The 16380-nt window shown below is 36.5% G+C and overlaps 1 protein-coding gene and 1 pseudogene across 1 annotated transcript in view; one reads left to right on the top strand and one right to left on the bottom strand.

Moving 5' to 3' along the window:
• The window catches only part of ZNF300 (zinc finger protein 300), a 51263-nt gene that overhangs the window by 18165 nt on the left and 16718 nt on the right, over positions 1–16380 (bottom strand). The window lies entirely within an intron of this gene.
• On the top strand, positions 2859–15987 carry LOC133089539 (protein phosphatase 1 regulatory subunit 12A-like; annotated as a pseudogene).

A 16380-nucleotide genomic window follows, 5' to 3' on the forward strand; every position in this document is an offset into this window, starting at 1 on the left:
CACTGAAAATTATAAAACAATGCTAACAGAAATGAAAGAAGACTTAAAGGCGCTACATCACATTCATGTGTCAGCTCATTATTTTTATAATGTCAAATTCTGAAAATTGATTTATAAGTTCAGTGCAATCTATTCAAAACAGCAGCAAGCTTTAGAGAAGAAACTGACAAGAAAAGAAATAAAACTGTCACTGTATGAGAAGGACAGTTTTATATTCATATGGAAAGGAAAAGGACCAAGAATCGCCAAAACAACTTTGCAAAAAAAAAAAATTAACTTTGAGGCTTAACACTACCTGATCTCAAGGCTTATTATACACACACTGCAATAATCAAGAGAGTGTGGTATTGGTGTAAAGATAGAAAAATGTATAAATGAAACAGAATAGATAATTCAGAAATAGATCCAACTGATATAATAACAAAGGCAATTCTGTGGGGGAAAGAATCACCTTTTCAACAAATAGTGCTGGAATAATTGGATATCCATAATTTAAATTGAACCTTAATCCACTCTTCATACTACATACAAAAAAATTAACTCAAAATGGCTCATAGCCCTAAATATAAAATCTAAAACTATAAAACTCCTAGAATAAAATGTAGGAGAAATCCTTTGTGACCTAGGATGAGGCAAAGATTTCTTAGTTGACACCAAAAGCATGAATCATAAAATAACAAATGATAAATTGGACCTCTGGTATTCAAAAGACACAATTTAAGAGAATAAAAAGAGAACCCACTGACTAGGAGAAATTGTTTCCAAGTCATATATCTAATAAAGAACCATCAGCCAGAATATATGAAGACCTCTAACAACGAAATTATTTAAAACTGACCAAAAGATTTAAACAGGCACTTCACTAAAGATATACTGATGGCAAATAAGAACAGGAAAAGATGCCCAACATCATTAGTCATCAGGGAAATGCTATGGTATCATAGTGAGATACCATTAATCACTTACTAAAATGACTAAAATTTTAAAAACTAATATTACCAAATACTGGCAAGGATGTAGAGAAATGAACTTTTACATGCAGCTAGTGGGAATGTAAAATGGTGCAATCCCTTTGGAAAACAGGCAATTCCTCAGGTTAAGTATTCACTGACTATATGATCCAGCCATTCCATTCCTAATGTTTATCCAAGAGAATAAGTATTAGGCATGTGCACATACAACATACAATATCCAATACATGTGCATGCAAACATTTGTACAGGAATGCTCATAGCAGCTTTATTTGTAAAAGCCAAAAACTAAAATTAACTCAAATGTCCATCATAGGCATCCATACGATAGAATACTAATCAGCAACAGAAAGGAATGAACTCTTGGTACACATAGAAAATCGGATTAAATTCAAAATAAGTATGCTGAGTGAAAGAAATCAGTAAAAACAAGAGTGCATACGTTATGATTCTACTTACATCAAATTCTAGAAAATGCAAATGAATATATAGTGGCAGAAAACAGGTCAGTCTTTGCCTGGGGATGAGGCAGAGAGCCAGTTGGGGAAGAGGAATTAATTTCCAAGCGATAAGAAGAAACTTTGGGGGATGACGGACATTTTCATTATCTTGACTGTGGTGACAGTTTCACTGGTGTATACATAAGCCAATGTTATCAAATATGTGCGATTTATTGTTTGTCTATTAAACCTCAATAAACCTGCGTTTAAAAAACTCTACAGCATGCCTTAAAATGCCCTACATTATCTTCCTCAATTTTTTTGACATCATAAACCACTTCCCCTCATTCATTCCACTTCAGACATTCTTGTTCTTCCTCAACTCACTTTCACTTTAGGGCTTTTGAGAATGCTCCTCTTACTAGTATACAGATTTATCACTACTCTCACCAATTACCATAGCAAATAAGAAATATTTAGATTATCTCCCCAAAATGAAAATACTTTTTTCTTCTGGTCTTCCCTTCTCTTCTCATCTTTCTTACTCCCAACTTACCCACACCTTAAAAGCTTTCTGATGTACAAAATTTTGGGTAATTCCACTCAGGTTATTAAATGAGTAAAACTGTTCATTCATGCTATCATTTAGTTGTTCAGCAAATATTCAGTGAACATCTACTATGTGTCACGCACTCTTCTATAGCTTCAGCTACATCATTTTAATATAGCTAAATATTCCTGCTCCATTCAGGCTTAAATGCTACCAAAATGGATAGACAATAAACAATAAACAAGATAAGTTACAATATGACAAAAGTGCCATTTAAAAAGTGAAATAAAACAAGGAAAATTAGGAATGCTTAGGGGAGTGTTGTTGTATCACACATGGAGGTCTGCTAGTCTTAGAGAATTCTGATCTAACCAGTCATCTAAGAACTCAGACTCATAATACAGTGTAATTCTACAGTGATAAAATACTGTATAATGATAATTAAGAGTGTATGCTCCCTAGGTCTACCAGAAGAAAGAGAATAATAAAGATTAGGGCAGAGATAAACAAAATAGACAATAAAAACCAACAGAGAAAATTAATGAAACCAAGAGTTGGTTCTTCAAAAAGATCAACAAAATTGGCAAACATTTAACTAGATTGACTGAGAAAAAAGAGAAGAGATTCAAATAACTGAAATCAGAAATGAAAGAAGGGACATTACAACTGATTTTACAGAGCTATAAAAGATTGTAAGAGAGTACTATGAACAACTGTACACCAACAAATTGAATAATCTAGATGAAACAGACAAATTCCTAGAAACTCAAAACTTACCAGTACTAAATCATGAAGAAACAGAAAATCAATAGATTTAAAACCAGTAAGAATTGAATAAGTAATCAAAAATCTTGCAATAAATAACCCTGACTACAACTGTTGGGGGCATTTTCCTCCACAGTAGAGGTCAAGGAGACATGAAGGTCATATTTCATCCCGTTAGAGATGAAGAGTCTGAAACGCAAAGAAAAGCAAGATCTAGACAAGCAAGACAGTCTAGAAGATCAAGACAGCATAGACTGATCTTTAGGAAGCTGAAAAAACAATATGAAGAAGTCATTGTACCCAAATCAGAGAACAAGAAAAAGAAAAAGGGGGAAAAGGAAAGCAGGATAAAGAGAAGGAAGAAGAAAAGAAGCAGAAACATCTAGAGAAGATAAATATGAACAAAAGTACTTCAGAACATATGATAAGATTTATCAGCCTTGTCTCCCAAGGCAATAGAAATAAAAGAATAAACAAATGCGACCTAATCAAACTTATAAGCTTTTGCACAGCAAAGGAAACCATAAACAAAATGGAAACAGACAACCTACGGACGGGGAGAAAACACTTGCAAATGATGTGACTGACAAGGACTTAATTCCAAAATATATAAACAGCTCATACAACTCAATAACAAAAAAACAACCCAGTCAAAAAATGGGCAGAAGACCTAAATAGACATTTCTCCAAAGAAGACATACAGATGGCCAACAGACACATGAAAAGATGCTGAACATTCTAATTATTAGAGAAATGCAAATCAAAATTACAATGAGGTACCACCTCACACCAATCAGAATGGCCATGATTAAAAAGTCTACAAGTAATAAATGCTGGAGAGGGTGTGGAGAAAAGGGAACCCTCTCACACTGTTGCTGGGAATGTAAATTGGTGCAGCCACTATGGAAAACAGCATGGAGGTTCCTCAAAAAACTAAAAATAGAGTTGCCATATGATCCAGCAATCCCATTCCTGGGCATATACCTAGACAAAACTATAATTCGAAATATACATGCACCCCTATGTTCATAGCAGCATTATTTACAATAGCCAAGACAGGGAAACAACCTAAATGTCCATTGACAGATGAATGGATAAAGAAGATGTGGTACATATATACATTGGAATACTACTCAGCCATAAAAAAGAACGAAATAATGCCATTTGCAGCAACTAGAGATTATCATACTAGGTAAAGTAAGTCAGAAAGAGAAAGACAGATACCATATGACATCACTTATATGTGGAATCTAAAATATGACACAAATGAACTTATCTATGAAACAGAAACAGACTTACAGACATAGAGAACAGACTTGTGCTTGCCAAGGGGGGGTGAAGGGGTGGGGAGGGATGGAGTGGGAGTTTGGGATTAGCAGATGCAAACTATTATATACAGAATGGATAAACAACAAGGTTCTACTGTATTGCACAGGGAACTATATTCAATATCCTGTAATAAACCATAATGGAAAAGAAAAAAAAAAGTATCAGCCTTACAGACCAGAACTGACTTCAAGTTCAACCACTCCATCCTGTTCACTTTCTTTTTTTTTTTTTTTTTTGTAACTTGTTAGCTTGTTTATGTCTCTCTGGGCATCATTCCCCACATGTGGGGCCCAGCTCTCTGGAACCTTCACTGGCCATCCTTTCCTCGTTTCTCCCCTGGGCACCAGAACCGCATAGGTAGATACATCCACGCATCTCCCGCATCTGTAGATGCCTCCTGCCTCTTGTGCTATTTGGCCAAACTCTGAGGCTCCCCCGGCACCTTCATCTCCGGGTCTATCCTGGTGGGGCCTTCCTCCCTGGGGTAGTAGTGCAGGGGATTGGGCCACAGTTCCTCGTCGATGATCTCAGCAATCCTGTTAGACCCTGGGCAGTTGTGGTCAGACAACCAGTTGAGGAAGTTAAGGCTGGTGGTGTCCTGCCTGCAGTTGGGGGCTCCTCATTCATAATCGCAGAACCACTGGACGGACGTGGAACGAGACGCCCTATATCCAGCAATGCTAAGGTGATACTCCTTAACGATCATGTCATTCCAGAAGCAGGGGTTGTTCCGAAAGAAAAACATCAACCTGCAGTGGTGCCTGGGATGGCCCAGTTCCTGCACTTCCAAATTGATCATGTAGCTAAGCGTGTCTTCATCTTGGTCACTGATCATGGCCGACATCTGGGAGTGGTTCATAGTGGCTCTGGCCCAGAAGCCAGGAATGCCCTGGATGATGGCCCTTCTGCGATCCAACTGAGGATTCCGCCTCTGACTGATCTTGCGCTTGCCCTGCTGGCTTGGGCATTCAGAGTGCTCAGCTCTAACTGCAGGCCCCCCAGCGCCTCTAGCGGGGGCCAAGCGGTCGTGGGTCCCGGCTCTGGCTCTTCCTGCTCCTGCTCCTGGGGCTTCTCCTCCCGCTCCTCCGCCTGCATCTCCTCCTGCTGCTCCTCTGCCACCACCTCCAACACTTGCATGATGTCCTCCACCAGCAGCCCTAACTCCTCCCGGATCCCCGCCACCTCTCCCTCCTCCAGGGCCACGCCTTGCTGCACGACCTCCACCTTGAAGATGGTGGCCTCCTTGCCCAACCCACCAGCTAGTGCCCGCGCCGTACCCACCTCCCCCACTGCACCTGGGGACCCGCAGGCCCCTTCTTCCTGAGCAACCCCTCCCACAACTAGGATGACCCAGGGTCCCTGGGCAGCACCGCCTTCCCCAGACCCTGCCTCACTCACCATGTGGCCCTGGCCCTGAGGTGGGGCAGCTGTGAAGAAGCAGGAGGTGGAAGCACAGCACGTGGCCCACAGAGCAGGCAGGCCCAGCGACCAGAGTCACCCTGCGCCACAGACCTCGGGGTGGGGGGCGAGGGCATCCTGTTCACTTTCTACCATGAACAGTTCACTCTACGATTCAAGTCATCTAAACAGGCCAAACAATCTTGTAGGTATAACTTCTGTGTATTCCAGAAGATTGACAAAAGAAAATGAAGAAGAGGGAGAAAAGAGAGAAGAAAAAGGAGAAAATAAAGCACACCCTAAATCAATCAGAGAACAACAGTGACCAAGAGAGAAAAGAAGATCTACAGGAGTTTCATTTTGGACACAAGATAGAGATGAAAATGAAAAAGAACAACAATCAGATACAGATGGGAGATCCAATAAGAAAGAAACTTAGATGGATTCCATTTCTAGATGTGAAACAAGTTCCATGTCATCTAGTGATTGGTATTAATTCCTTGCTGGGTTACTCTGCATCATACAGTTACTTTAAAAAAAGAAAGACTTACAGTAGCAGGCTAGAAAAGGATGACTCACCTGACTTTAAAAAGCTGTATGAACAAATTCGAACTGAAAATGAAAAGCTGAAAGCATAGCTACATGATACATATATGGAACTGACAGATCTTAAATTGCAATTGGAAAAGGCCACCCAGAGACAAGAAAGATTTGCAGATAGGTCACTACTAGAAGTTGGGAAAAAAGGGGACAAACAGCTCTAAAAAGAATATCTGAAGTGAAAGAAGAGCTCAAAATTTTACCAGATCTAAAAGCAGACAACCAGAGGCTAAAGGATGAAAATGGGGACTTCATCAGAGTCATAAGCAAACTTTCCAAATTAAATAAAAAGCAGCAAGTAATGGAACTGCACATATTTGTAATCCCATGGACCATAACTGAAAGTCACTGGAAACTTGGAAGGATCCTTGGAGGCTATCATTTTTGGATATGCTGCCAATTGCCTACTTATCTAGGATTTCTGTTTCATTTTGTTTTTCTTTTTTTTTCCTTGTATTGAGATCATTGTTTCATGTTAATGCAGCTGCTGAGAAGTGGGGTTTTTCATTTATTTATTTTAAATAACTGAGAAAACTTGTGTACAACTCCAGCATATAAAGAAAGTGTTCAAGGCCAGACATGCCTCAGATATTTAACCAGCAAGCCTTAGTTGTACGTAAATACTTTTGTGTCAACAAAAACTTTCAGTTCTCAGAGAAGACAGTTATTCAGCATTTTTTGATCTGCCAGTTTTCAGTTTTTCAATATTTAGGTTTTTTTGCTTTACATCTAAGTTTGGGTTTGTATTTTTTCTTTATAACTCTTCATGTGGCAGACATTTCTATGTTTCCACACCTTTATCATTTACAGAAGAGATTGTTGTTAGGTGCAGGCTAATGCTGTGTTGTCCCCCAGCTGGAACTGAGTTGCTTGGAGGAACATTTTTTCTCATTGTTTGTGCAATATGCATTTATTTCTTATATGAATGCTTTAAAGTCAATTGAGATTAGATTCTTCTAAGTCCTACTTTCTGCCTTCATTGGTAGGATGTTGTTTCTGTTGTTTGTTATTGTAGAATAAGAGATTAGATCCTGTAATCTTCACATTCATTTTGCAGGTACTGAGTGATACTGTATATATAAGTGCGTGTTGCTTGATTTTTAGAAAACCCCGTGGCACACTTGACTATTTTCTTATTTCAAAAATCTGTTAACACAAGTAGGCTATTCCATAATAGTGTTAAAAACAAAATTTGCTAACAATGTGATATAAAGACTTTAAAAGGTACCCTATCTTTATAAAACTTTTCTACTGTGAAGTGCTTTTATTTTCAGTTTGCATTTGATAGTTTTCAACCACAATTTAAGCTGCATAAGATAAATGCTTCATATTTCATATAACTATATTTATCTGAGTGTTATCTAAAATTGTTGTGCTAGCCAAAGTAATGCTATGAAGTCATTTCCAGATTTAACCCATGAGTTAATGCTAAATGCATTGTTACTGCCATGGGAAGAGGCACTGACTTTGATACTACCAGCATGTCCAGACTATACATGTACCAGTAACCTTTAAAAAAAAAACCAAGTACATAATGAATATGGCTTTTATTTGGACAAATAGCTTTATATTTTAATTAAACCATGCAAAAAATATTACATCTTTCTAGCATATAACTGTCTCCTTATCCACTGAACATTTCAGACTTTTGAATAAATTGCACATTGGAAAGCTTACGGTCACTAATTGCATTACTGATTGTAGTGTATATTATACAAAATGTGAATTTGTCCCCCCTCATTTTAGAAGGTCACTGTGTTCTACTGCCTATTTTAGATTATTTTGGGGTTGGGAAAGAGTGTTTTCCCAGAAGGATTTTAAGTCTTCTCTCTCAATGGGTTTTATGAAGACATGACGTTATGTTCTTACCACCAAGCTCAGGATTCTAGATTTTTAAAGGTACAACGATAGGTATGGGAATTTTATTTTGATTTGAACTGTATGAATAGAACATCTGAATATAGAGAATTTCCATGATCTTATGTGGGCATAAAATATACAGATAATTGAACAGTTTGAGTAACTGCACAACATTTAGGCATGAAAACAGGAATAAAATTAAGAAAACAATTTCATTTATAATAGCAAGAAAAAGAATAAAATACACGGGAATAAAGTTAATAAAGGACACAAAAGACTTGTACACTGAAAACTACAAAACATTGCTGAAAGAAATTAAAGAAACACACAAATGGAAAGAAATCTCATATTCATGGACTGGAAGATTTAATACTGTTAAGATGGAAATATCATCCAAAGTGGTCTACAGATTCAATGCAATTTCCATCAAAACTCCAATAATGTTTTTTGCAGAAATAGAAAAATCCATCCTAAAATTTATATGTAACCTCAGGAAACCCTGTATAACCAAAACAATCTTCAAAAGAAAAACAATGTTGTAAGTCTAACACATCCTGATTTCAAAACTTATTACAAAGCTACTGTAATCAAAAGAGTGTGGTATTGGCATAAGAATAGACATATAAACCAACGTAATAGAATAGAGAGGACAGAAATAAACCCTTGCATATATGGTCAAATGATCTCAACAAAGATGCCAAGACCATTAAAAGGGGAAAGAACAGTCTTTTTCGATAAATAGCGTTGGGAAAACTGGATGGCCACATGCAAAAGGATGAATTCATACCCTTACCTAACACCATATACAAAATTACCTCAAAATGGATCAAGGTCCTAAGCAAGAGCCACCTGTCAAAGCTGCCTTTCAGAAATGAAGGGGAGATAAAGACTTTCCCAGACAGCAAAACTGAGGAGGTTCATCACCACTATACCAGCTTTACAGGAAATGCCAAAAGGAATTCTTTAAGCTGAAATGAAAGGATACTAGCTAGTAACATGAAAATATAAAACACAGTTGTAAAGGTAAGTACATAGTCAAATTCAGAATATTCTAATACTATCATACAATGGTGTATTAAACACTTAACTCCAGTAGAAAGGTTAAAAAAGATAAAAGTATTAAAAATAACTATAGCCAAAATAATTTGTTAATGGATATACAAATAAAAAGACATAAATTGTTACATTAAAAACATAAAATGAGGGGAGCAAAGGGTAGTTTTTTATGCAATCAGGTTAAGTTATCATCAGCTTACAATAGAATAAGATATTTTATGTGAGCCTCATGATAATCAAAGCAAAAACCTAGAGTAGATACACAAAAGATAAAGAGAGGGCAATCAAAGAACACCTCTAAGGAAAATCATCAATTAACAAAGGAAGACAGCAAGAGAGGAAGAAAAGAAAAATAGAAATACAAAACAGTCAGGAAACAATAAGATGGCATCAATAAGTCTTTGCCAATCAACAATTAGTTTAAATTGATTAAATTATCCAATCAAAAGGCATAGAGTGGCTGAATAGATTTAAAAAACAACAACAAAACAAGACCTAACAATATGCTGCCTACAAGAGACTCACTTCAGCTTTAGGAACATGTATAGGTTCAAAGTTACAGAATGGGAAAAGATATTCCAAGCAAATGGAAACCAAAAGAGATCAAGCATAGCTATACTTATATTAGACAAAATATACTATAAGTTAAAAACTGAAACAGAGACAAAAAAGGTGATTATATAATGATAAAAGGGTCAATTAATCAAGATAATACAATATTATAAATATATATACACCCAACATCTGACTACCTAAATATTAGGCAAATACTAACAGGTCTGAAGGGAGAAATAAAACTACAGTAATAGTAGAGGACTTCAATACCCCACTTTCAACAATGGATAGATCATCCAGACAGAAAATCAACAAAGGAACTTGAACTATATTTTAAATCAAATGGACACATACACAACATTTCATTCAACAGCAAAGGAATATACATTCTTCCCAATGGCACACAGGACATCCTCCAGGACAAATCATAAGATAGATCACAAAACAAGTCATAGCATATTTATGAAGACTGAAACCATATCAAGTATCTTTTCTGACCACAGTGGTATGAAACAAGAAATCAATAACAGAAGCAAAACTGAAAAGCTCACAAATATGTGCCCACTCTTGACACTTCTATTGAACATAGTACTAGAAGTACTAGCCAGAGCAATTAGTCAAAAAAAAAAAAAAAAAGGCCATCCAAATCGAAAAGTAAAAAGTAAAAGTGTCTCTGTTTGCAGATGACATGACCTTATATACAGGCATACCTCAGAGATATTGAGGGTAAACTTCCAGGCCACTGCAATAAAGTGAATAGCACAATAAAGTGAGTCACACAAATGTTTTCGTTTCCTAGTACATATAAAAGCTATGTTAAAAATATACTGTAGTCTATTAAGTATGTAATAGCATTATATCTAAAAGCATGTAATACTTTAATTTAAAAATAACTTATTGCTAAATAATGCTAACCACCATTTGAGCTTTCAGCGAGTCTTACTTTTTGTTGATGGAGAGTCTTGCCTCAATGTTGATGGCTGCTGGCTGATCAGTGGCGGCTGCTGGAGGTCGGGGTGACAGTGGCAATTTCTTAAAATAAGACAACAGTGAAGTTTGCCACATTAATTGACTCTTCCTTCACGTACGATTTCTCTGTAGCATGCAATGCTGTTTGATAGCATTTTACCCACAGAACTTCTTTCAAAATTGCAGTTAATCCTCTCAAACCCTGCCGCTGCTTTATCAACTAAGTTTAAGTAACATTCTAAATCCTTTGTTGTCATTTCAACAATCTTCACAACATCCTCACCAGGAGTAGATTCCATCTCAAGAAACCACTTTTTTTGCTCATTCATAAGAAGCAACTCCTCATCCGTTACAGTTTTATCATGAGATTGTAGCACCTCAGTCACATCGCCAGGCTCCACTTCTAACTGCAAGAATTACCAAAATGTGACACAGAGACAAAAAGTGAGCAAATGCTGTTGAAAAAAATGGCACCAATAGATTTGCTCAACACAGGCTTGCCACAAACCTTCAGTTTGTAAAAAACACATCTGCAAAACATAATAAAGTGAAGCATGATAGAGCAAAGTATGCTTGTACAGAAAACTCTAGAGACTTTACCAAAAAACTTGTTAAAATAATAAACAAATTCAGGAAAGCTGAAGCATACAAAATCAATATGCAGAAATCAGTTATTCATCTATATACAAACAATGAACTATTGGAAAGAGAAATTAAGAAAACAATCCCAGGGAATTCCCTGGCAGTCCAGTGGTTAGAACTTAGTGCTTTCGCTGCCGAAGGCCTGGGTTCGATCCCTGGTCAGGGAACTAAGATCCTGCAAACCACACAGCACGGCCAAAAAAAAAAAAAAATCCCATTTACAAAGGCATCAAAAACAATAAAATACTTAGGTATAAACTCAAACTGTAAACTGAAAACTATAAGATACCAATTTTAAAAACTGAAGAGGACACAAATAAATGAAAAGATAATCTGTGTTCATAGTTTGGAAGACTTAATATTGTTAAAATGTCTATAGTAGCAAAACAACCTGTAGTTTCAATGCACCCACTATTAAAATTCCACTGGCATTTTTCACATAGAAAAACAATCCTAGAATTCATTGGGAACAACAAAGACCCTGAATAGCCAATGCAATACTGAAAAAGAAGAACAAAGCTGGAGGCAACATATTTCCTGATGTCAAACTATATTACAAATCTATAGTAATCAACAGAATGGTACTGCTATAAAAACAGACACATAAACCAGTGGAACAGAATAGAGAGCCCAGATATAAACCCATACATATACAGTCAGCTAATCTTCATCAAGAACACACAATGGAGAAAGGATAATCTCTTCATTAAATGGTGCTGGGAAAACTGGGTATCCACATTCAAAAGAATGAAACTAGACCTCTACCTTACACCACTCACAAAAGTTATCTCAAAATGGATTAAAGACTAAATTTACCTGAAACCATATAACTCCTAGAAGAAAACAGGGGAAAAGCTCCTTGACATTGGTCTTGGCAATGATTTTTTTTGGATATGACACCAAAAGCAGAGGAAATAAAAGCAAAATAAACAAGTGGAACTACATCAAACTAAAAAGCTTCTGACTACAAGTAACTCAATTTCGTTTCTTTTTATGGCTGAGTAATATTCCATTGTATATGTCATACAGAGTGAAGTAAGTCAGAAAGAGAAAAACTAATACCGTATGCTAATGCATATATATGGAATCTAAAAAAAAAAGGTAGTAATGAACCTAATGGCAGGGCAGGAATAAAGACGCAGACATAGAGAATGGACTTGAGGACACGAGTGGCGGGGGAGGGGAAGCCGGGGTTAAGCGAGAGTTAGCACTGACATATATACACTACCAAATGTAAAATAGATAGCTAGTGGGAAGCAGCAGCATAGCACAGGAAGATCAGCTCGGTGCTCTGCGATGACCTAGAGGGGTAGGATAGGGAGGGTGGGAGGGAGGCTCAAGAGGGAGGGGATATGGGGATATATGTATTGCATATGGGTGATTCACTTTGTTGTATAACAGAAACTAACACAGCATTGTGAAGCAGTTATACTCCAATAAAGATGTATAAAAAATTTTTTTAAATAAAAATAATTAGAAATCTAAATTAATTAATTAATTAAAAGGCTTCTGAAAAGGAAAGGAAATAATCAACAAAATGAAAAGACAACCTATGGAAGAGGGGGAAATACTTGCAAATCATTGATCTGGTAAGAGGTTACTATCCAAAATATATAAGTAACTCATACAACTCAGTAGCAAAGAAACAATCTGATTATAAAATGGGCAGAGAAATTGAATAGGCATTTTTCCAAAGAAGACATCCAAATGGTCAACAGGTATATGAAAAGGTGCTCAACATCACTAATCATCAGAAAAAAGCAAATCAAAACCATTCTAACCTCATACCTGTTAGAATGGCTATCATCAAAAAGACAGATAACATGTTGGCAACGATGCAGAGAAAGGGGAACCCTATACGCTACTGGTATGAATGTGAATCAGCACAGCTATTATGGAAAACATATGGAGGTTCCTTTAAAAGTCCTGCTTCTGGGCATATATATCAAAAGGAAGTGAAATCACTACTTGCAGAGATATCTACACCCCCATGTTCACTGCAGCATTAATCACAATAGTCATTTTTATAACAACATAACAGGACTTCCCTGGTGGCACAGTGGTGAATCTGCCTGCCAATGCAGGGGACACGAGTTCAAGCCCTGGTCTGGGAAGATCCCACATGCCACGGAGCAACTAAGCCCGTGCGCCACAACTACTGAGCCTGCGCTCTAGAGCCCACAAGCCACAAGTACTGAGCCCGTGCGCCTAGAGCCTGTGCTCCACAACAAGAGAAGCCACCGCAACAAAGAGTAGCCCCTGCTCACCACAACCAGAGAAAGCCCGTGCACAGCCACCAAGACCCAACGCAGCCAAAAATAAATAAATTTATTTTTAAAAACTACATATGACTATATATATACACACACACACACACACACACACACACACACACACACACACACACATATATATATATATATATATAATTCAGCTATAAAAAAAGAAGGAATTCCTGTACAGCACGGTGGCTATAGTTAACAATACTGCATCATATGTTTGCAAGTTGCTAACAGAGTAAATCTTGAAAGTTCTCAGCACAGGAAAAAAACCTGTAGCTGTATGAAGTGATAGATGTTAGCTAAATTTATAGTGGCAATCATTTCACAATATATGCATATCATTATGCTGTATACCTTAAACGTATACAATGTTTGTTATATGTCAGTTATATCTCAATAAAACTGGGGGAAAAAAGGAAATCCTGCCATTTGTGACAACATGGATGGACCCTGAGGGCATTATGGTAAGTAAAGTCAGAGAAATATACTCAATGACCCCACATATATAAAATATGGAAATGCTAAAATCATAGAAATTGAGAGTAGTTTGGTGGCTGCCAGGGGCTGAGGGCCAGGGAAAATGAGATGTTGGTTAAATGGTACACACTTCCAGTTACATAATAAATAAGTTCTGGGGATCTAATGTATAGTATGGTGACTACAGCTAACAATACTGTATCATATACTTGAAAGTTGCTGAGAGTAAATCTTAAATGATTTCACCACAAAAATAAAATGATAACTATGTGAGGTGATGAAGGTGTTGACTAACCATATTGTGGTAAATGTCACATTATAAATATATATTGCATGTATCAAATTATCACTTTGTACACCTTAAACTTACACAATGCTATGTCAACTATATCTCAGTAACTCTAGGGAGAAAAACAAATTTAGGATTATAAGGTTTTTACTTAACATCTTTGATATGGTAATTTTTTATCATACACCTGAAATCTTTGGTTCCTAAAGACATTCATAACTACAGTAGTTCTCCCTTGACCACAGGGGATATGTTTCAAGACCCGCAGTGGATGCCTGAAATTGACCTCTGTTTTTTCCTATACATACATCCTATGATAAAGTTTCATTTACAAATTAGTCACAATAAGACAATAATAATTAAACAATTATAACAATATACTGTAATAAAAGTTATGTGAATGCGGCATCTCTCTCAAAATATCTTCTTGTACAAATTTAATGCCTTTTCCATCTTAACTTAAGCACTTATCATGCACTGGGGCCATAACTTTTAAGTCTGAGGTGTGACAGCAAAACCAGCATGAATTATTTTTCCGTCTTCACAATTTCACAGATTTGTTCTTACCATAGGTCTTAGCAATCTCAGCATACAATTTTTTTCTTTCCTTACTAAGTCAAAAACTTTTACCTTTTCACTTTAAGAAAACATTTCACAGCCTCTCTTTGGCATATCTGAATTGCCAGCATCACTACTATTGTGCTTCAGGGCCATTACTAAGTAAAATAAGGGTGACTTGAACACAAGCACTGTGATACCATGACAGTTGATCTGATAAACGAAATTACTACTAAGTGACTTCACAGGCAGGATACACTGGACAAAGGGATGATTTATGTCCCAGGGAGTGGGACAGTAAGAGACTTCTTCACACTACTCAGTATGATGTGCAATTTAAAACTTACGAATTATTTACAGAATTTTCCATTTAATATTTTTAGATGGAGGTTGACAGCAGGTAACCAAAAACACAGAAAGCGAAACCGCAGATAAGGGGGGACTACTGTATTTATTTGATCCATTCCTTCATTTCTTTTTCTTCTCTCTGTATGTGTATGTATCCAATATTATTATCAATACCAGTATTATGAGTAACAGAACGGTTACTGAAAAAAACCTTCTTTGCCGTTCCTTTATCCTTATGATATATCCCACCAGGGAAAAACAAACAGTTTAAAGTTCCTTGAAATTATTTCTCAGTATGGTTAACCACCAATGCTATACATGTTTAGTTTCATTTTGCTAAATTTTTAGGTGTCACTTCATTTTGACTTTGTTTTGTTATTATTTATACTATTTACATGGTTCCAAAGTCAATTATACAAAACAAAGTTACATTCATGAGAGGCCTAAGGGATATCACTATCCTCTCCACCATGTTCCATCACCTTAGAGCAAAACATTTTAATTAATATTTGGGTCTTTCCTTTCAGCATTTATACTTATATATAAGAAAATATGTGCACTTGTTCCCACCACTACCTGTCTTTCTTAGAAGACAGTGTACTGTAGTTCTTCTGTGCCTTATTTAAGAACATGACTGGAGAGTATAAAAAGACGTATCTCATACGTGCACTTGTTCCCACCACTACCTGTCTTTCTTAGAAGACAGTGTACTGTAATTCTTCTGTGCCTTGTTTTATTTAAGAACATGACTGGAGAGTATAAAAAGACTTATCCTATTCCTCTTTAGAGTTGCATGGTCCCCAGTGTGCAGATATACTATATTTAAACATTTTCTATCAATAATCATTTAGGCTGTTTACTGTCTTTTTTCTGTTGTGAATAGTGCTATGATGAATAAACGTTAAGTATGTACCTCTTTTTTTTTTTAAGATTTTTTTTTGATGTGGACCATTTTTAAAGTCTTTATTAAATTTGTTACAGTATTGCTTCTGTTTTATGTTTTGGTTTTTTTGGCCCCAAGACATGTGAGATCTTAGCTCCCCAACCACGGATCGAAGCTGCACCCCTGCATTGGAAGGCGAAGTCTTAACCACTGGGCTGCCAGGGAAGTCCCAAGCATGCATCTCTTAATATTTCCCCAACATATCTTTAGAAGATTCCTAAAAATGTTTAGAAATTGCATATGTAATTTTGCTAAATACATCCAAGTTTATTCAAACTAATAACTTCTTTTAACACAGAAGAAATTTTAATATTAATATAAGCCATTTTATCAATCTTTTCTTCATGC

This window comes from Eubalaena glacialis, chromosome 4 (assembly GCF_028564815.1).
Source record: "Eubalaena glacialis isolate mEubGla1 chromosome 4, mEubGla1.1.hap2.+ XY, whole genome shotgun sequence".
NCBI classification, from domain to species: domain Eukaryota; kingdom Metazoa; phylum Chordata; class Mammalia; order Artiodactyla; family Balaenidae; genus Eubalaena; species Eubalaena glacialis.